The 22,931-nt window shown below is 39.8% G+C and overlaps 1 protein-coding gene and 1 long non-coding RNA gene across 5 annotated transcripts in view; one reads left to right on the forward strand and one right to left on the reverse strand.

The window, feature by feature from the left end:
- LOC139759432 (uncharacterized) overlaps positions 1–22,931 on the forward strand; it is a 296,435-nt gene that overhangs the window by 105,699 nt on the left and 167,805 nt on the right. The window lies entirely within an intron of this gene.
- Positions 5,608–15,329, reverse strand: LOC139759431 (uncharacterized). Its single transcript, XR_011715048.1, has 2 exons — positions 14,127–15,329; positions 5,608–9,108 (listed from the first exon to the last, which is right to left on the reverse strand). It is a non-coding gene; the product is annotated as an uncharacterized lncRNA (long non-coding RNA).

Raw genomic sequence — 22,931 nt, forward strand, 5'->3', positions numbered from 1 at the left:
GTTCACCCTGCCTGGCGTTAACTGTCCCTGGCGTTAACTGTGCCTGGCGTTCACTGTGACTGGCGTTCACTCTGCCTGGCGTTCACTGTGACTGGCGTTCACTCTGCCTTGCGTTAACTCCACATTTCTGTCGTCGGCCACGACTTTACACCACTCCCGCGGCAGCTGTGTACATGTTTACAGTCCGTAATTAACTTTCTCTTGAAGGCTCCAGTCACGGACCGACGTCCATATCAAGGTCGGGCCTGAACTGAAATACAGAGAGAATTATGAAACGGAAATAAATAGAAGACAAGTGAAAGTATTTTTTACGAACTTTGGAGGCGGTGAAGGACTTGTCTTTTTTTAGAATGTGGGAAAGACATGAGAAGGTAGAGAGTTCCAAAGCTTCGACGTGTGGGGAAAGAAGCAGGTATCAAACCGGCCCACCCTTGATTTGCTGACAACTATTCAGTAATCATGTGACGCAGCAGCTTGTCAAGTATTGCGTGGTCTATCTGGTGGTAGGGGGCACACAAGCAGCCAGCTCTCGGGAGCAGAAACCAAAGTAATACCTATAGAAGAGAGAAAGTGAACCAACACTGCGGCGTAAGGCAAGGGGGTCAAGTTATGGAAGTTAGCCCGACTCAACTCTGTCAAGTAAGGATACACAGGTAGTGGTGGGGGCACACGAGCCACCAGCTCCCGCGAGCAGAAACCAAAGTAATACCTATAGAAGAGAGAAAGTGAACCAACATTACGGCGTAGGGCAAGGGGGTCAAGTTTTGGAAGTTAGCCTGGGACAGTTGATAAGTAGGATCGCTTTCGACTCGACTCTGTCAAGTAAGGATACACAGCTAGAACCACCCGAGATGTGAGAGCAGTACCCCATACGAGGACGAATCAATCCCTTGTATAAACGGAGCAACGGTTCTGAAGAGAAGCAGTCTCGACATGTAAACAGGACACCCAGTTTTTTTAGAAGGCGGACTTAGCTATTCCCGTAATGTAGGTTTTCCAATGAAAAGAATGGATGTTACAGTAATGCCAAGTATGTTCATCGAGTCCAAAGGTGGGATTACAGAACCGTCAAAGGAGAGACGAGACTTGTGAGGCGTTTTCGATAGAGAGATGGTCAGAAACTGGTTCTTGCAAGCATTCAACTTAATTTTATCTTGCCTCACATCTCCTCCACTTTCTTTGTCATGTGAACCGGTGTATAAGGCCCCTGTACCACCCTCATGGTTGAACTTGTGACCATGGTCTGGCTTTTGACCAGACCCTTTGAGAGTCGGAGTCAAAGGCCAAGCCATCGTGTCCTAAGGGTTCCAACCGCAGGGATAAAGGGTCGTCCTCCCTTGCTCAAGGGTCGTAATGATTCAGCCTCACATTCTTGTCCAATCGCTCATGCCTCTCTCTCTCTCTCGCCTCTCTCTCTCTCTCTCTCTCTCTCTCTCTCTCTCTCTCTCTCTCTCTCTCTCTCTCTCTCTCTCTCTCTCTCTCTCTCTCTCTCACCCAGACATACCTTACATCCATGGTGTTTTTACTGCAAAACCAAAAAATGGAATCCTGTTTTCTATCATTCTAAAGTAACATGCATCCTATATGTCTTGGTAAGATGAGTATGTTGGTACTCCCACTACTTCTTAGGCTTCCATACCACTATGGTTTTACCATAATATGGCATTATCACCACCCCATCCCTCTCTCATTACGTTCTTCCCATCATATGGCATTGCCACCCCATCCCTCTCTCATTACGTTCTTCCCATCATGTGACATTGCCACCCCATCCTCTCTCATTACGTTCTTCCCATCATGTGGCATTGCCACCCCATCCTCTCTCATTACGTTCTTCCCATCATGTGGCACTACCTCCACTCATCATCCCTCCCTCTGTGTTGTTTTGCACTGCCTCCAACCGTTCCTCCAGCGTAACGCTGCACTACAACCCACTTCAGTTATTTCAAAAGATTTTTTTTTTCCTGTTCCTCCTGTCTTATGTTACATGCTGGACGATAGACTGACAGGCCATAGCTTGCCTCAGACATGCTGGCCTCAACAGCCATGTTTTGGTTTTGTGTCCACACTGCCAGCTGACTTTACTGACAAAGTTGTACCTTCCTGGGTAGGCGACAGTGTCACCTCTCCCCCCAAGCCAAGTGTATATGTAGGTTTGGAATGTAGAGTATAAATGTTAAGGAAGCAATCAGTACCCAAACGTAGGTTCAGTTAAATGTAATTTGAAAATATGATTGGGCGAAATGATCACCTTCTAGCTGTCTTGTGTACTAGGACGAGCTTTGGTGATTTGACCCAACACATGAACGTGGGTGTGTGTATGGTGTTGTGATCGAGAGTATATGTGACACAATGATTTGACCCAACACATGAACGTGGGTGTGTGTATGGTGTTGTGATCGAGAGTATATGTGACACAATGATTTGACCTATCACATGAACGTGGATGTGTATAGGTGATCGAGAGTATATGTGACACAATGATTTGACCCAACACATGAACGTGGGTGTGTATGGTGTTGTGATCGTGAGTATATGTGACACAACTATAAGGCAGTAGTCGAACCCTCATCAGGAAGGGGTTACCGGTCGTTTCAGAACCAGTAAAGCCACCTGGTTCCACGTCAAGGAAGAAGAGGCTCAGCATGCCAATAATCGTTGCTCTCTTTCTCTCGCTTGCCCTGAAGACTAATTGGCACCCCCTCGACGCCCGTGTTCCGACCTAGTGCACGTGAGCTGCTGCACGTACTTGTTCTGTGGACCTCCACAAGCACGACGGTACGACCCCCCGGTGCACGACGGTACGGCCTTCCGGAGCACGACGGTACGACCCTTGGGGTTTGGGTGGGTTCGCCTTGGACCTTACCTTAAAGGGGACTCGTCAAAAAGGCGCCGGGTCGTATACCGTCATGCTCCAGGGGTTGGACCATCGTACCCAAGGGTAATATAGTCGTACTCAGGGGTGTTACATGTTACTCTAGTCACACTCAGGGGTTAAATGTTACTATAGTTGTACTCAGGTGTTACATGTTACTATAATCGTACTCAGGGGTGTTACATGTTACTCTAGTCACACTCAGGGGTTAAATGTTACTATAGTAGTACTCAGGTATTACATGTTACCATAGTCGTACTCAGGGGTGTTACAAGCGTGGTCTACAGGCCTTGTGTGTGTGTGTGTGTGTGTGTGTGTGTGTGTGAGGTCACTTATAGGGTGTACTATACACTCCCAACACCTACTGTCCCCGCTAACTGCACGCTGGACCTCCAATTGGGTTGTTACAACGAACTGGTCATTACCATCACTTAAGCTTCCTCATGTTGCTGATCCGTCACTTGGCTGTGTACACATGACTAGAAGATGTAACAGTAGCGCTAGATATATCCAGTTACCTGAGTGGGAAGTTGGTGTGTTAGATGGTGATTGGTGGTCAGCCGTGAAGCTGTTAGAGGAGAGAGAGAACGTTCAAGTTCGTTAATATCGTTATAAGAGTTCGTTAATATCATGATTCTGTAGGGAGAACTTACGGAGGGGGTTGGCACATCACATTACTGTAGCACTGTAGTTAACATGTCGCTTGTCTGAGGATGTACTGAGAAAGATATTAACATGTAATGTACATTGGATTATCAAGATTATATAATACACTGGCTTACCAGGACGAAGATGGGTTTACACTGGTTTACCAGGACGAAGATGGGTTTACACTGGCTTTCCAGGACGAAGATGGGTTTACACTGGCTTACCAGGACGAAGATGGGTTTACACTGGTTTACCAGGACGAAGATGGGTTTACACTGGCTTTCCAGGACGAAGATGAGTTTACACTGGCTTTCCAGGACAAAGATGGGTTTACACTGGCTTACCAGGACAAAGATGGCTTCGTTGATGAAGTGGGTAAACCACAGAAGAATCAAAATTTCCTAATATTTCAGAATTTTCCACTGGGGTGAAATTTCAGGCGAACTGAATTACCGAATGTTTTAGTTTGGGGTATTTTTAGATGTAGTATCCCGTTACTACTTCACGTTATTGTAAGATATTCATGAAAATATCTTTGGTGGCTTCCATCCAGGCATCACGCCACTGAAAAGCTTAATATTGTAATGTGAGAATACTAATATTGATAACCAAGATCAGAAACATGGCTCATTTGTCCATTCGGAAAACGTAGGCTTGCCTCCGTGAGAATGTCTGTATTGATCACAGTGGTCATGTAGTGGTGTACCATGTTACTACGAGAATGACCGAAGTACACTGATCATTGAAGGTGAGAGCATGTCGTCATTATGCTACGATTATTATGTGATAACTTCACCTTGACTTCCTTGAGAATATGATGTATTTGTAAGATAACTTGAGGAATATGACATGGTGGTATTGTAGATAATCCTGACAGTGATTCTTTGAGAATATGACATGGTTCGATAATCCTGACAGTGATTCTTTGAGAATATGACATGGTTCGATAATCCTGGCAGTGATTCTTTGAGAATATGACATGGTTCGATGATCCTGACAGTGATTCTTTGAGAATATGACATGGTTCGATAATCCTGGCAGTGATTCTTTGAGAATATGACATGGTTCGATAATCCTGACAGTGATTCTTTGAGAATATGACATGGTTCGATGATTCTGACAGTGATTCTTTGAGAATATGACATGGTTCGATGATCCTGACAGTGATTCATTGAGAACATGACATGGTTCTTGTAAGATGGTTAACACTTGATAACTCCTTCGTCTCGAGAATTCGGTATAGCACTTGTATAGATACCTGACAGCGGTAATTCGGTATAGCACTTGTATAGATATACCTGACAGTGGTAATTCTAGAAGCCTTATGACACGGTACTTGTCATACAACCGAGAATATAATTTGGTGTTGGTGAGATTGCTTGCTGATATGGTCTTCTGGTGAGAGTACCTTTGACATCTTTGATATTATGAGCCACTTTGATAATTAGTCAGGTCCTAACCTAATGTTGTTGTTCAGCCGCATACCTGCCTTGTCCTGTTCAGTGGCGCGTGACAGTGGGTATGGTGGCCTAGTCTTTGACCCCGACCCTTCATGGTCAGGTCAAAGGCCACACCATCATAGCCAAGGATCATATACCATCGTGCTCAAGGGTCGAACGATCGAGCCCAAGGGTAATTTAGTACTTTTCACGATGTAAAATGTTACGAGTGTAATTGCCTACCTGTAGTTGCCTACATGTAATTGCCTACATGTAATTACCTACTTGTAATTACCGGTAATTCGATTTTTGCCACAATAGCGGCTGTTTCATTTTGCCATTCTGCCCAGGGTGTGGACGACGATGGAAAATAGGATAGAGATTGGACAAAAGCTCCTGGGATTGGGCCTCATTGATTGGAATATATTTTAGGTAAGAAAATGGTTAACAGGGATTAGGTAACAGTGAATCAGTTATTCAGCAATTTACATGGTAAGTGATGTTTACAAGAATTGAATAACAATGACTGCGTTACCTAACCATCAAGTTATACGACAGATCAATTATTTACAATAAGCAAAGTTATGATACTTTTCAGGTATCCTAGATGTGTATATATATTACAGTGTTATGCTTGCACATATCTTTTTATTTTACAACGGTCAAGTATAATATTATGATGAAATAGGATGTAGGGGAAGATCTGGTGGCCCAGTTTACGTCTGGTGTGTTCAAGATCTGGTGGCCAAGTTTACGTCTGGTGTGTTCAAGATCTGGTGGCCAAGTTTACGTCTGGTGTGTTCAAGATCTGGTGGCCCAGTTTACGTCTGGTTTGTTCAAGATCTGGTGGCCCAGTTTACGTCTGGTGTGTTCATTATGAACAGGAGGGACAAACTACAATGACTAGCTGAACCTAAGCCGGGCGACAGTAACAATATGGTGTGTGTCTACTGGTCCTGGTGGTGGCAACCTTGCTTAAGATGGATCTGCTTTACTTCATCTCACTTCTCCTTTCGTCTCAAACATTGGATTCATATTCTTTGTGACTGATGGTTTTAAGGCACCTCTGAGGTAGACGCAGGGGAGGTAATCAACTCTAGTCCTTCAAGGCAGAATATTATTTTGCCACTTCTTATCATGCAGTTTGAGTCCAGTTTGTGAAGGAACCCAGAAGGCGTGGAATCTAAGCCCAGGTTAAGTAAATTTGGTTATATGTTGTGCTGCACACACAAGCATGTCATATTTATAGTTAGCTAGTATGACGCAGTTAGTGAGGTAAAGAGAATCTCTTACAGTCAGAGTATCTGTCTAAAAGTCGGAAGCAAATGAACGGGCCATCACCATAACAGGTCGTCCCGTTTGGGATGTGGATGCCCAATTGTTGTCTACGCGTCCCAGGTCCACGTAAGACCCACGAGTTCGTGTTACAGTAATGGCACTACCAGCTGTGTGTCTTGTTGTACTGTATGACGAGGATGCTTCACGCTGGCGCGGCCCCAAATATTGTGCCTTTGTCTTATCACATAGATGTTTACTTGTTTGTGTGGTGTCTGCAGTAAACACGTCCTCAGTTCATTTTATTCCTCCACCACTCGTATACTACAGAAGTACTTCTTCATATCTTGTTGGACAAGTTTCTTGGATTATTTCGTGTTATGTCCTCTGGTTGCTCCGTCCTTGCACCTCTCGACGAACTGTTCACAGCCTTCGTCATTAGACTGTTTTAGAAATTGAGATATTTGATCAGCTCACTCCTCATTCATCTCTTTCCTTAGGCGGGCAGATTTTAAGCCTCGAAGACTTTCCCTGTAACTCGGCTCTCTTTAATTTGGGTTATGTCTTTATAGACTTTCCTCTCGACCTTCACTATTAGCTCTTTGGCCTTCTTAACACACGGTGACCAAACTTGAGAGGCATTATCTGGTCTTGGTTTTACGTAAGATACGAACAGCTTGCTGAATGTATTCGTGTCGAAATACTTGAAGGTTGTTTTGATATTTGCAGTCGTCTAGATTGTCTTCTTTGTCTTTGTCTTTGAGACATGTTGGGGACGTTGTCGGTGCTCAAGTCCTTAAGGTTCACTTACAGAATCTTGAAGTTTATATCTTTAATACGGTCTTATGGAGCCCTTTGTCTCAGCTGCTCTCATTCTTGTTCCTTTACATATTCTCTGGCGGAGTTTCGTCAGCCATGTATCAGACCAACTTTGGAATCTGTTGAGGTTCCATTGTAAGTGGCTGCAGTTCTCCTCGCTTTACGCTTCCCTTATGGCCTTTGCATCATCTGCAAACATCTCCAGGTAGAACACCATCCATTCGAACAAGTTATTTACATGGCTGGAGAAGAAGAATGGTCCCAGAACAGAACCCTCTGGCACTCCTCTGTTCACCTCGACCTATTTGTGAAAGGTGTATTTTGACATACATTCTCTGTTCCATTCTACTGAGACGACCTATCCATTGAAGGGATTTCCACTTTATTCCTACCTGGTGGTTCAGCTTCCTAGCCTCCCATGTGGTTCTGCATCAGATGCGTCCTGGCACTTCAGATACAAACATTGCAACCGGCCTTAGGTTTTTTCGAAGACAGAGCTCACTCTCTAGTAGAAATCTGAGGTTTGTTGCACGCTACACCCTTTCCTCAAAACTGTTTTGTCACTTAAGAATATTCTCCTCAGTAGAAAGTCAACCGTTTACTTTCTCATTTCTTTTTTTTTTTTTTTCTTCAGACCCTCGCGGACCACAGACATCAGTGAGACCGGGTTTGTAATTCATTGTCTGTTTCCGGCCTCCTTTCTTATCGCGAGGTATGACGTTTGGTTTGTACCATTGTCTTGTCTCTCTCTCTCTCTCTCTCTCTCTCTCTCTCTCTCTCTCTCTCTCTCTCTCTCTCTCTCTAGTGACATCTTGAATGATATTTCAAGAGGTCTAGGAAGCTTGTGTGCACATATCTTCAGCGCTTTTGGTGAAAATTTTTATCAGGACCATGAGCCTTGTATTGAAACAGTTTATTTAGTATTTTTGTAATGTCTTTTTTTTCATATATATTATCTCGGTATTTTATACACACTCTTTCCCAGCCCATCTCACTGGTTTTGGGGCTCCAGTGTCTGCCACTGAGAAAAATAAAACAGCTTTTGAATTTATGATTCCGTTGGTCACATATCCTCACACCCTCCTCTGCAACTGTACCTTCAGAATCTCTCATGTTTCATTATCTGATCTTCACCTGACTGACTCCTGGTGAATAACATGGTAAAGTATCGGGTCATCTCCTGTCTTGTCCACAGTATTGGGTTCCAAACTTTCTTCGATCGTCCTATTTTCTTTTCTTTTACCCTAGTGTGCTCTTTCCTTGCTCGCTTGTACCTTGCGCATGTTAGTTGGCTACACTGTCGCGTACATCTTCGTGTCGTGTACATCTTCGTGTCGTGTACATCTTCGTGCCGTCTACATCTTCGTGTCGTGTACATCTTCTTTTCGTCTACATCTTCGTGTCGTGTACATCTTCGTGTCATGTACATCTTCGTGTCGTGTACATCTTCGTGTCGTCTACATCTTCGTGTCGTGTACATCTTCGGGTCACTGCGCATCTCGAAGCTCCTTTGCTTTTTGGCGTCTTTGAACCATTTTTCCTCTCTCTCGTACCACTTCCTATATATTCAAGGTTAGAGGTGACCTACTTCCCTAAGGCTTCACTGTAGATTTCGCCGAACATCTCACCACAAAGCCCTGGTCCTTGGCTACTGAACGCCGTTGCCCAATATCTATTACGATACAAATTGTTGAGGTGTGTGTAATTTGGTGGTAAAATTATATGACACTTTGGTGTAGGAAATATTCCAATATACACGTGTTCTGTCGACCTGTGACTCACGAGAATACAAAGTCCCCGAGTTTATGTGTTTATAAACAGAAATTCATCATTATCAGTACTGAACCATCTCTTAGAAGTATTTTACCGCTTAAAGTACCATCTATTATTCATTTTTCATTGTTATCTTTGTATATCTATTCTGGATCGTTGCAATTTGCTAGAGGGATTATATGATATTAACACGACGGCTCTGATCTTCCTTACATATATTTTTTCCCATTATGTATCGTGTGAACGGACCATCCTTCGCTACTTGAAACTTTAGGTTACCTTCCATTGCTTTCTTTCTCCCTCCTTCCCATGAAGCCCTCTGGGCAAAACTTCCTTGACACGACTCCAACAATATCAGCTGAACTTTCCCTCGTACGGGACTCGATTTCGAGATATTTACCATTAGATATTGATTCATTAACATCTAAATACATGACCTTCAGCCTTACATTACCTTCTGACTTTTCTGCCTTCTCTGCGGGGTGGGCGGGGCTGCTCCGCGATCTTGCCTCATTTGGAGTCTCCAGTCTTTTGTCGTCTGACCGTAATCTTTGCCTCTTTCCCTCACTTGCTTTGACTTATTATATCTGATGTGTACTCCGCTGGGTTCCTCCTTGCCTTCAGTTTAGCTTTCCTAAACACCTTCTGGTTAGATGACTCTCAGTACAACGAAGACAACACTAGTTGTCATACAGGACTTTATACAGACTACGTATGGACTGTGTACAGGACGAATACAGACCATATGTTGACTGTGTGCAAGTCTCCTCCGCAAATCACACTTGCTACAGATCTGTTCTAGAGACCACATGTGGACTGTGTACACGTCTGTTCTACATGTTATATGTATGCCTTGCGTCTTGATTCTAGCCATCAATTCTTCTCTTTTCTTGTATCACCGAAATTGCACACCTGGCAGTTCTGTAGCCTCCAGAAATCTGTTGATGAACATTTCTTGTCTCCCCTGTCTCCCTCATCTGATGTGTATGATCTTTCAAGCCAACAGTGATCAGTAGTTTACGTCTGTGGACCTTCAGCTGTACTACTATTTCTAACTTTGTGATGCCACCCACTTTCCACCTAGATTCTTCAGTGTTGCGTTGTGGAATTCTGTGTCTCAGACTTTCTCAAAAAAAATTTCTATCTTGGCCAACAATCGCTGGTCCTATTGACGATGTACTTTTCCAAAGTTTTCATCTGCTAGTCCATAGGCTTCCGTGATTGCTCTCATCTCTAACAGTGCATATTATTCTTTGAACAATTTATTTCATTTCTTGCGTACCTCTGTATGACTCCACATCTGTGTTCCTCCACATCAGTCGTCGAGGTCTGTGTCTGTTTGACCACCTGCCGAAAGTGTTTCCTCTGAACCCTCCTGTTTCACCGTTGTCAAACGGTTGTGTCGATGTTCTCCAGTCGTTTCCTCGAACGGAACAGGTCAACAGAGGCCTTGCGGGTGTGAAGTCAGATGGAGATTTGATCATACCTCCAGTAACGACTGTCTCAGCGAACAGCGCGCCACACCTACGGTTCGTTTCCCTTACAAGAAACTTGTTGTTAATGATATTGTCTAATGTTGCCGTTCCGTCACTGGGCTGTGTATACAAGAATATATGTGACATTAAGGTTAACAGTTATGCTAAATCTAAGAGTTACCTGAGTGGGAAGTTGATGTTAAGTTTAGCTGTGGATGGTGATTGGTGGTCAGCCGTGAAGCTGTTAGAGGAGAGAGAACGTTAAAGTTCGTTAATATCGTTATAAGAGTTCGTTAATATCATGAGTCAGTAGGGAGAACTTACGGAGGGGGTTGGCACATCACATTACTGTAGCACTGTAGTTAACATGTCGCTTGTCTGAGGATGTACTGAGAAAGATATTAACATGTAATGTACATTGGATTATCAAGATTATATAATACACTGGCTTACCAGGACGAAGATGGGTTTACACTGGCTTACCAGGACGAAGATGGCTTCGTTAACGAAGTGGCTAAACCACAGAAGAAACAGATTCCGTAATATTTCAGAATTTTTCACTGGCGAACTACAGGAGTAAATGAACGAATGTCATAGTTTGGCGATTTTTATTTTTTTTTTAATATTTATACCGAGACGCATCTGATTACCATATCAAGTATGATGTCTTTTTGGCTTCTTCTTGTGAATCTTTCCCTGAAAAGCTCAATATTATTAAGATGACATATCGATAACTAAGATAACTGTGGCTGATCATTTCTTCGTTCTGAAAATATAAATATATATATATGGATGTATTGAGATATATTTGACGATGTTAACAGCCATGTGGACATGGTATAAACATCTCACTGCGAAATTGACTTACACTCTTAATGAAAGCTGAGAGCATGTCGTAGTTATGCTAAGATTGCGCAATAACGACTTAGTCCTCTTGTGAATACGACATGGTACTGACGGTAAGAGCATTACCTTGTGTGCCTTTCTTGCGAACATGACGTATCTCTTGTAAGATGATAGTGTTCTCTGCATTCTTGAGAATATGACGTGGGACAAATAGAAAATGTACCTTCCTGTGAACATGACGTATCGCTTGTAAGATAATGGTTATCTGCTTTCTTGAGAATATGACGTGACATACACTGAAGATGACGAAATGATAACTTCACTTACTTGAGAGTATGACATCACACTTGTAAGAGAACTGGCAGGGTTAATTTGCCTTGCTGGCGAATATGACATGGTACACTTGAGAACCAACCATACACAGTGGGGTTAACTTCACTTACTTAAGAATACACTTGTTACTTGCTACACACTTAACAGTGACAACCCTGTTGAAGATATGCCATGGTACTTACAAGATGACAGACTATGATAACTTATCCTTTAGAGTGTGACGTGGTTCTTGTAAGATAACTGACGTTCGATACAAGATGACAGACTATGATAACTTAGCCTTTAGAGTGTGACGTGGTTCTTGTAAGATAACTGACGTTCGATACAAGATGACAGACTATGATAACTTAGCCTTTAGAGTGTGACGTGGTTCTTGTAAGATAACTGACGTTCGATACAAGGTGACAGACTATGATAACTCAGCCTTTAGAGTGTGACGTGGTTCTTGTAAGATAACTGACGTTCGATACAAGATGACAGACTATGATAACTTAGCCTTTAGAGTGTGACGTGGTTCTTGTAAGATAACTGACGTTCGATACAAGATGACAGACTATGATAACTCAGCCTTTAGAGTGTGACGTGTTTCTTGTAAGATAACTGACGTTCGATACAAGATGACAGACTATGATAACTCAGCCTTTAGAGTGTGACGTGGTTCTTGTAAGATAACTGACGTTCGATACAAGATGACAGACTATGATAACTTAGCCTTTAGAGTGTGACGTGGTTCTTGTAAGATAACTTGACGTTCGATACAAGATGACATACTATGATAACTTAGCCTTTAGAGTGTGACGTGGTTCTTGTAAGATAACTGACGTTCGATACAAGATGACAGACTATGATAACTTAGCCTTTAGAGTGTGACGTGGTTCTTGTAAGATAACTGACGTTCGATACAAGATGACAGACTATGATAACTTAGCCTTTAGAGTGTGACGTGGTTCTTGTAAGATAACTGACGTTCGATAACTCTTCCCATGATAGAATATGGAATGTTGCTGAGTTTACTTGCTGATACGTTCTTCTGGTGAGAGTACCTTTGACATCTTTGATATTATGAGCCACTTTGATAATTAGTCAGGTCCTAACGTAATGTTGTTGTTAAGCCGCACACCTGCCTTGTCCTGTTCAGTGGCGCGTGACAGTGGGTATGGTGGCCTAGTCTTTGACCCCGACCCTTCATGGTCAGGTCAAAGGCCACACCATCATAGCCAAGGATCATATACCGTCGTACTCAAGGGTCGAACGATCGATCGAGCCTAAGGGTAATTTAGTACTTCTCAGGTTGTGAAATGGTACGAGTGTAATTACCCACAAGTAATTGCCTACATGTAATTGCGTACATGTAACTACATGAATTACCTACATGTAATTGCCTACATGTAATTACCTACATGTAATTACTGGTAATTCGATTTTTGCCACAATAGCGGCTGTTTCATTTTGCCATTCTGCCCAGGGTGTGGACGACGATGGAAAATAGGATAGAGATTGGACAAAAGCTCCTGGGATTGGGCCTCATTGATTGGAATATATTTTAGGTAAGAAAATGGTTAACAGGGATTAGGTAACAGTGAATCAGTTATTCAGCAATTTACATGGTAAGTGATGTTTACAAGAATTGAATAACAATGACTGGGTTACCTAACCAAGTTATACGACAGATCATTTATTTACAATAAGCAAAGTTATGATACTTTTCAGGTATCCGAGGTGTATATATATATATATAACATTGTTATGCTTGCACATATCTTTTTATTTTACAACGGTCAAGTATAATATTATGATGAAATAGGATGTAGGGGAAGATCTGGTGGCCAAGTTTACGTCTGGTTTGTTCAAGATCTGGTGGCCCAGTTTACGTCTGGTGTGTTCAAGATCTGGTGGCCCAGTTTACGTCTGGTGTGTTCATTATGAACAGGAGGGACAAACTACAATGACTAGCTGAACCTAAGCTGGGCGACAGTAACAATATGGTGTGTGTCTACTGGTCCTGGTGGTGGCAACCTTGCTTAAGATGGATCTGCTTTACTTCATCTCATTTCTCCTTTCGTCTCAGACATTGGATTCGTGTTTTAAGGCTACTCATAGGTAGACCCACTGGAGGTTGTTGGGGTTAGGAGGTAATCTACTTCAGACTTCAAGGCAGAAATCGTCTCGTCCATCAGCCATATCATACGTTTTGAGAATATCAAGCTCATAATACGTTTTTGAGAACATCAGGCTGATCATAGATTTTAAGAACAATACGTAAATTTCACTTTCCAATTTCACTTGTTCTGGTGTGTTCGTTCCTAACTTCTTGTACGTAGCAGATGCTGGTTAGCTGGAGTTGCTGTTTATATGATCGCTTCTCGAAGCTCCTTTGTTTTTCGACATAATGAACCGTTTTGGACTCTTTCTTAACGTTTCGTCTATTTTTACTTCACTGTAAATTTCGTAGAACCTCTCACCACAGAGCTACTTTACTCCATTTCCCAATCTTTGTTATTGTAGACATTCCTTTTATATATGTATATATATATATATATATATATATATATATATATATATATATATATATATATATGTATATATATATTTGCCATTGTGTGAACGGACCATCCTTCACTAGTTCTTGAAACTTTAGGTAACCTTATAGTAACAAGGGCCAGTCCTTCCCTTCCATTGCTTTCTTTCTCCCTCCTTCCCATGAAGCCCTCTGGGCAAAACTTCCTTTATACGACTCCAACAATATCAGGTGAACCTTCCCTCGTACGAGACTCGATTTCGAGATATTTACCATTAGATATAGATTCATTAACATCTAAATACATGACCTTCAGCCTTACATTACCTTCTGACTTTTCTGCCTTCTCTGCGGGGTTGGCGGGGCTGCTCCGCGATCTTGCCTTGTTTGGAGTCTCCAGTCGTTTGCTTTATCGCTTCTGATGAACATCCCACTGGATTCCACCGTGCCTTGAAGTTTCTTAGCTTTCCTAAGTTCCTCCTGCTGAGATGACTTCAAATGAAACATGACCATAAATTGTCGCGCGCCCCTTCACGTCTTGATTCCAGCCACCAAGTCTTATCTTTTCTCATATCACCGAAATTGCATCTGAGAATACTATTGCCTCCATGAATCTCTTGGTGAACATTTCTTCTCTCCCCTGTCTCCCTCATCTGATGTGTATGATCTTTCAAGCCAACAGTAATCAGTAGTTTACGTCTGTGGACCTTCTGCTGTACTACTATATCTAACTTTGATGTCATCCACTTCCCACCTAGATTCTTCAGTGTTGCGTTGTGGAATTCTGTGTCTCAGACTTTCTTCAAAAATCTCTCTCTTCACTAACAATCGCTGGTCCTGTAGACTGTATATTTCCAGACCTCTCATCAGTTAATCCATAGACTCTTCCTTGATGGTTCCATCTGTAACAGCGCATATCCATCTGTAACAGCGCATATTATTCATTGTACAGTTTTTGATCTCTTGTGTACCTCTGTATGTATGACTGCGCGTCTATGTTCCTCTGCATCAGTCTTCAGTGGTCTGTGTCTGTTGATCACCCGCCGAATTATTTCCATGATCAAAAGACTGTGTTTGTGTTTGACTTCTTTCCTCAGTGTGAATGGATGTAGTGGCCTTCGTGTGTGTGTGTGTGTCTGAGGTTATTTTTTGGGTTGTATCATACCTCCAACATCTAGTGTCCCAGGTATCTTGCACGCCGGTCCTACACTTGCATTGTTATAACGAACTGGTTATTGCGAAGATTCCATATGTTGCAGTTCCGCCATTGGAAGATATGATATATTAAGGTTAACAGTTATGCTAAATCTAAGAGTTACCTGAGTGGGAAGTTGATGTTAAGTTTAGCTGTGGATGGTGATTGGTGGTCAGCCGTGAAGCTGTTAGAGGAGAGAGAACGTTAAAGTTCGTTAATATCGTTATAAGAGTTCGTTAATATCATGAGTCTGTAGGGAGAACTTACGGAGGGGGTTGGCACATCACATTACTGTAGCACTGTAGTTAACATGTCGCTTGTCTGAGGATGTACTGAGAAAGATATTAACATGTATGTACATTGGATTATCAAGATTATATAATACACTGGCTTACCAGGACGAAGATGGGTTTACACTGGCTTACCCGGACAAAGATGGGTTTACACTGGCTTACCAGGACAAAGATGGCTTCGTTGATGAAGTGGGTAAACCACAGAAGAATCAGATTTCGTAATGTTTCAGAATTTTCCACTGGGGTGAAATTTCAGGCGAACCTAATTACCGAATGTGGTAGTTTGGTGATTTATATAGAATTGTTCTACCGTTACAACTTCACGTTATTGTAAGATATTCATGAAAATATCTCTGGTGGCTTCTCTTTCCAGAGACCACTCCCTGGAAAGCTCAATATTGTTCAGATTATAATGATAACTAAGATTACTTAGGATGGTTATTTCTTCCGTCCAGAAATTAAAGATAACATTGATGATATCAGCCGTGACATAATAGAATATTGTACTGCTAAAATTTACTTATACTTTTGAAGCTGTGTGAGAATGTGTGGTGGTGTTAAGATAACTTTGGAATATGACGTGGTACTGTAAAGATAACTTTGGAATATGACGTGGTACTGTAAAGATAACTTTGGAATATGACGTGGTACTGTGAAGATAACTTTGGAATATGACGTGGTACTGTGAAGATAACTTTGGAACATGACGTGGTACTCTAAAAATAACTTTGGAATATGACGTGGTACTGTAAAGATAACTTTGGAATATGACGTGGTGCTGTAAAGATAACTTTGGAATATGACGTGGTGCTGTAAAGATAACTTTGGAATATGACGTGGTGCTGTAAAGATAACCGATAGTGAAGCCTTGATATACCTGCTTGAGAAAGTGATATCATACTCTTAAGATATCAGTCAATGATCACTCATATTCTTTCTTGAGAATATGACATGGTTGTTTTTTAAGATCACTAAGTGATAGCTTCGAAGACCCACTTGGGAATATGATTTCGCTTTTGTAACACTGACAAGTCTTCCTCCTTGAGAAGATAACAGTGTTACAGTCGAGAGTGTGGTATAGTACAGTTATAGAATACATAACCCTGTAGCCAGATCCACTGTGCACTGACCTTACAGTATGATAAGGTGTTGATTTGATTGATCTCCAATGCTAACTTGTGAATCGTACGAGAAAAATAACTAGTATAACTTAGATTACTAACACTTGTGAGTCATCTGAGAACATAACGAATTACGAAGTTTACCGACATTGATAACTTGTGAGTTATCTTGAGTATATAACTTGGTGTTATTAAGTTTACTTTCATTGTTAACGTGAATTATGTGACAGTATGATGTGGTGTTATTAAGTTTACTTACATTAACAATTCGTGGGTTGTCTGAGAGTACAGCATGTCATAACTTTCAGTTAGCTCGTAACTTATAACTTGGTGGTGCCAAAATAACTGACACTGACATTTTCTTTTTTATGTGTGTGTGTGTGTGTGTGTATTTGGTCTGTTGTTAATTCTGCTACTTGCATTAATAACTCGGTTGTTTTAAGGTTATATAACTAGGTATTACTAGGTATAACTAGGTATTACTATTAAGATTTTTAAGTCAATTTTTCATACCTTTGATTGTATGGTAAGTTAATCTCATAGGTAGCAGCATTCATCTCGTGTATTAACTTGGTAATAACTAAGATTATTCACAGTTATAACCTTCATGTCTCTGTAAATGTTCTCCTGATAATAACTAAAAATGATAAACTCTGTATAAGATTATGTTATAGAGTTACGAAGATCACATTAGTATGATTCCTAAGTCGTATTAAAAATGATTTTACCAATATTCATCACAGCAGTGATAACTTGGTATACAAATATGCTTAGATATTCCGTATTGAATATCGTGAGTAACTAGTGATAACTTGGTATACAAATATACTTAGATATTCCGTATTGAATATCGTGAGTAACTAGTGATAACTTGGTATACAAATATGGTTAGATATTCCGTATTGAATATCGTGAGTAACTAGTGATAACTTGGTATGCAGATATGCTTAAATCTTCCGTATTGAATATCGTAAGTCAACTAGTGATAACTTGGTATGCAAATATTCTTAGATATTCCATATAGAATATCGTGAGTCTTAACTCTTCATCCTGATATGCCATAGTGTAACTAAGATCACACAATGTGATAACTCTAGACACACGAGAGCGTTATACGACTAAGAGTACCTAGTGATAACACGTATCGTTTCAAGAGTATAACACTACGTTACTAAGAGTACTCATAACGATAACTACTATGATAACTAACATGACTAAGATCACTCAGTGATAACCTTCAGTGTTTGACGATGGATCATCCTACAGCTACAATGATGGTAATTATGACACTGATTTTGACAATACGTAAAGATAACATTGATGATAACTTATACCAAGAGTGTAGTACACTGAATATTACAGTGCCACACACTACAGGCACCAAGTATTCGCTCCCACTGTAACTGACGCCAAAACTCTTGGCTTTTGCGAGAGCGACGTAACTTTTTTGGGGTGGTTGGTTAGGTTCCCAAGCATTTACGTTGAACTATCTCTCCATAATACTCTCGTACGTGCTGTGGTAAAGAGCCTAATGACTCATATACACATCCTATCACTGATAATACTGGGTTGATATGTACATTACTGTGTGTGTGTGTGTGTGGGTGTGTGTCTCACGAATCTTCGGTTGTTGTATATATAGTTATCCGGACGTGTCTCTTACCAGGGGAATCCGGATAAGAAAGTGTGTGTTGTATGTACATACAGTTTAGGTACGTGTATGTAATACAGTGGAATGCCATATTGTATGAAGTTGTGTATACTGGATTAAGTTAACGTACAGTAGTACAGTGGAATGCCATATTGTATGAAGTTGTGTATACTGGATTAAGTTAACATACAGTAGTACAGTGGAATGCCATATTGTATAAAGTTGTGTATACTGGATTAAGTTAACATACAGTAGTACAGTGGAATGCCATATTGTATGAAGTTGTATGTACTGGATTAAGTTTACATACAGTAGTACAGTGGAATGCCATATTGTATGAAGTTGTATATACTGGATTAAGTTTACATACAGTAGTACAGTGGAATGCCATATTGTATGAAGTTGTATATACTGGATTAAGTTAACGTACAGTAGTACAGTGGAATGCCATATTGTATGAAGTTGTATATACTGGATTAAGTTTACATACAGTAGTACAGTGGAATGCCATATTGTATGAAGTTGTATGTACTGGCCTAAGTTTACATACAGTAGTACAGTGGAATGCCATATTGTATGAAGTTGTATATACTGGCCTAAGTTTACATACAGTAGTACAGTAGAATGCCATATTGTATGAAGTTGTATGAACTGGTTTAAGTTAACATACAGTAGTACAGTGGAATGCCATATTGTATGAAGTTGTATGTACTGGTTTAAGTTAACATACAGTAGTACAGTGGAATGCCATATTGTATGAAGTTGTATGTACTGGATTAAGTTAACATACAGTAGTACAGTGGAATGCCATATTGTATGAAGTTGTATGTACTGGATTAAGTTTACATACAGTAGTACAGTGGAATGCCATATTGTATGAAGTTGTATGTACTGGCTTAAGTTAACATACAGTAGTACAGTGGAATGCCATATTGTATGAAGTTGTATGTACTGGCTTAAGTTAACATACAGTAGTACAGTGGAATGCCATATTGTATGAAGTTATATATACAAGCTTAAGTTATAATTTATCATCGTTACATTATTGATCATAATTTATTGTTGTTGATTCTTGGCATCTGCTTTGGGACAGTCGTACAAAAACAGCAAAGACAAGAGTTAACAATAGTATGTTGTGTTTTTGTTGACATAGTTAGTACAAACATCTATGGCTGATCTGAGATAGATGAAGTACCAAACCATAGCACGGTCGGAAGTGATTTATATCTTTATTGCTATAATTATTAGAGTCATTTATCATAATGATATCTATGGCTCATCTATAATAAAGGACAATATTTTCCATGTGAGAAACTAAGGCCGGAAGTGATTTATATCATCTTTATTGCTATAATTATTAGAGTCATTTATCATAATGATATCTATGGCTCATCTATATAATAAAGGACAATATTTTCCATGTGAGAAACTAAGGCCGGAAGTGATTTATATCATCTTTATTGCTATAATTATTAGAGTCATTTATCATAATGATATCTATGGCTCATCTAAAATAAAGGACAATATTTTCCATGTGAGAAACTAAGGCCGGAAGTGATTTATATCATCTTTATTGCTATAATATAGTCATTTATCATAATGATATCTATGACAGTATTTTTTTTATTTTGTGGGAGACTAAGGTCGTGTTCGTACTCGACATTGAAGTGTGTGTTGGGAAATCGTGCTAGTGTTTCGTGTGGACCACACGAATACGTCTTTGGGGGATGGCTTCGTCCATGGTGTGTGTGTGTGTGTGTGTGTGTGTGTGTGTTCTGTCGCCCTCACTATATATACCATATAGTATTACAGTGAGGATAATAGCAGTGTGAGAGAGGAGTGCTTGCACTCAGATTAATCCCAGTGAGAACTGATTACTCGTTATAGAGGTAGGATTAATGTTGAGTAACTCTTTATAGTTAGGATTAATGATGCGTCATGTGATCCAGGCAGTAATTACTCGTTGCAGACTTGTGATTATTACTGAGTAATGTGATCCAGGCCCTAATTACTCGTTACAGATTTGTGATTATTACTGAGTAATGTGATCCAGGCCCTAATTACTCGTTGCAGACTTGTGATTATTACTGAGTAATGTGATCCAGTGATTATTACTGAGTAATGTGATCCAGGCCCTAATTACTCGTTGCAGACTTGTGTTTATTACTGAGTAATGTGATCCAGGCCCTAATTACTCGTTACAGATTTGTGATTATTACTGAGTAATGTGATCCAGGCCCTAATTACTCGTTACAGATTTGTGATTATTACTGAGTAATGTGATCCAGGCCCTAATTACTCGTTGCAGACTTGTGATTATTACTGAGTAATGTGATCCAGGCCCTAATTACTCGTTGCAGATGTGATTATTACTGAGTAATGTGATCCAGGCCCTAATTACTCGTTGCAGACTTGTGATTATTACTGAGTAATGTGATCCAGGCCCTAATTACTCGTTACAGATTTGTGATTATAAGTGAGTAATGTGATCCAAGAACCTTCTGGTATTGTTGACATTGATCACTTATGTCACTCTGTTACCAGGATTACCCTGTGATAACTATAAGTGGTAACTAATTCGTTTGTCACTGTGTTACGAAGATTGTGATAACTGATAAATGATTCGTCTGAGAATATAACTGATCCGTCTGAGGGTATGTTATTATATTTTCCGAGTTTGCTACGTGTAAACTTAGTGATAACTGATTCGTTAGTGAATATGTCGCTATTATCAAGATCACCCTATGATAACTTAGTGATAACTGATTCGTTTATGAATGTGTCACTGTACTACCAAGATTGCCCTGTGGTAACTTAAGTTATAATTGGTTCGTTTGACAGTATGTCACTGTAGCACCAAAGGTTATTCCATGATAACTAGAGATGACTGATTCATCTAAGATTATGTCATGATTCATCTAAGATTATGTCACTGTTAGAAAGATAACTATGATAACGTAGTAATCACTGATTCGTCTAAGAATATGGCAGTTTGACCAAAATTACTCTGTGATAACTAAGTTATAACATTCGTCTTTTTGAGAGTAGGTCACTGTATTACTAAGATAACTAGTGCATAAATGATAGCCGTTATTGTATGTCCCTGTATTACCAAGATTACTGTATGATAACTGTGATAACTGATTCATATGACTATTACCAGGATTAATTTATGATAAATGATAACTCATTCGTCTAAAAATATACCACTATTACCAAGATTACTTTAAGATAACTGAGATAACATTCGTTTAACAGTATATCATTATTACCAAGATTACTCTCTAACAACTATGATAACTGATTCGTCGTAGATAACACTTTGTCTCCAAGATTACTCATGATAACTAAGTGATAACTGATTCGTCTGAGAATATGTCACTCTATTACCAAGATTACTCTAGAATAACTAAGTGATAAGCTATTTATTTGAGAATTTGTCACTGCATCACCAAGATGACTCATCTATGATAACTGATCCGTTTGAGAATAATTACTACATTGCCAAGATTATTGTGATAACTGATGCGTTGGAGAATAAGTCTGTTACCAAGATTAATCTCTAGTAACTAGATAATAACTGATTTATGTGAGAATATGTCACTGTAACACCAAGATTACTCTGTGAATCGTAGATGCTAACTGATTCCTTTGAGAATATGTCTCTGTTACCAAGATTACTTTATGGTTACTATGTAATAACACGTCTGAGAATATGTATCTATTACCAAGATTACTTATATGTCACTGTATTACCAAGATTACTCTATGGTAACCAGTTGGTAACTGATTGATTTGAGAATGCATCTCTATATAACCAAGGTAGTGATAACCAAGCGATAACTGATTCGTTTGTGAATGTCACTTTTACTAAGATAATCCATGATAACTGACTGATAACATATTTCTCCGAGAATATGTCACTGTATTATCAAGATTGCTCTTTGATAACTAAGAAATAATTGTCTTCTCAGAATGTCACTGTATTACTAAGGTTATTCTCTGATAACTAAGTGATAACTCATTCGTCTGAGGATGTCACTAATACTTTGATTATTCTCTAATAACTGAGTTATACCCGATTCGTCAGAGAATGTCAGTATTACGAAGATTATGATAAGTTATAACTGATTCGTATTACCAAGATCACTATATGTTTACAAAGTAACTGATTAGTTGGAGAATATATCACTGAATTACCAAGATTACTCTGTGATAACTGATAAGTAATAACTGATTCGTATGAGAATGTCAGTGTATTACTAAGGACACTTTGATAACTAAGTAATAACTGATTCTTGTTAGAATATATCCCTGTATCAAAATTTTTCTCTCATAACTGAGTTAACAGATTCGATTCACAGTATTACTGTGTTACCAAGATTATTTACAGATGCCTAAGTGATAATTCATTCGTATATGTCAATTACTTAGTTATAACTGATTATTCTTCCTTTATGATAACAGTGATAACTTTCGTATAAAAGTATTACACTATTACTAAGATTATTATAACTAAGTGATAACAGATTCGTCTAAGAATATTTCACTGTATTACCAAGATTACTGTGATAACCTAGTGATGATTAATTAATCTGAGAATATGTCACTGTATTTCCAAGATTACTCTATGATAACTAAGTGATAACAGTTTCGTCTAAGAATATTTC

Source organism: Panulirus ornatus, chromosome 33 (assembly GCF_036320965.1).
Source record: "Panulirus ornatus isolate Po-2019 chromosome 33, ASM3632096v1, whole genome shotgun sequence".
Taxonomy (NCBI): domain Eukaryota; kingdom Metazoa; phylum Arthropoda; class Malacostraca; order Decapoda; family Palinuridae; genus Panulirus; species Panulirus ornatus.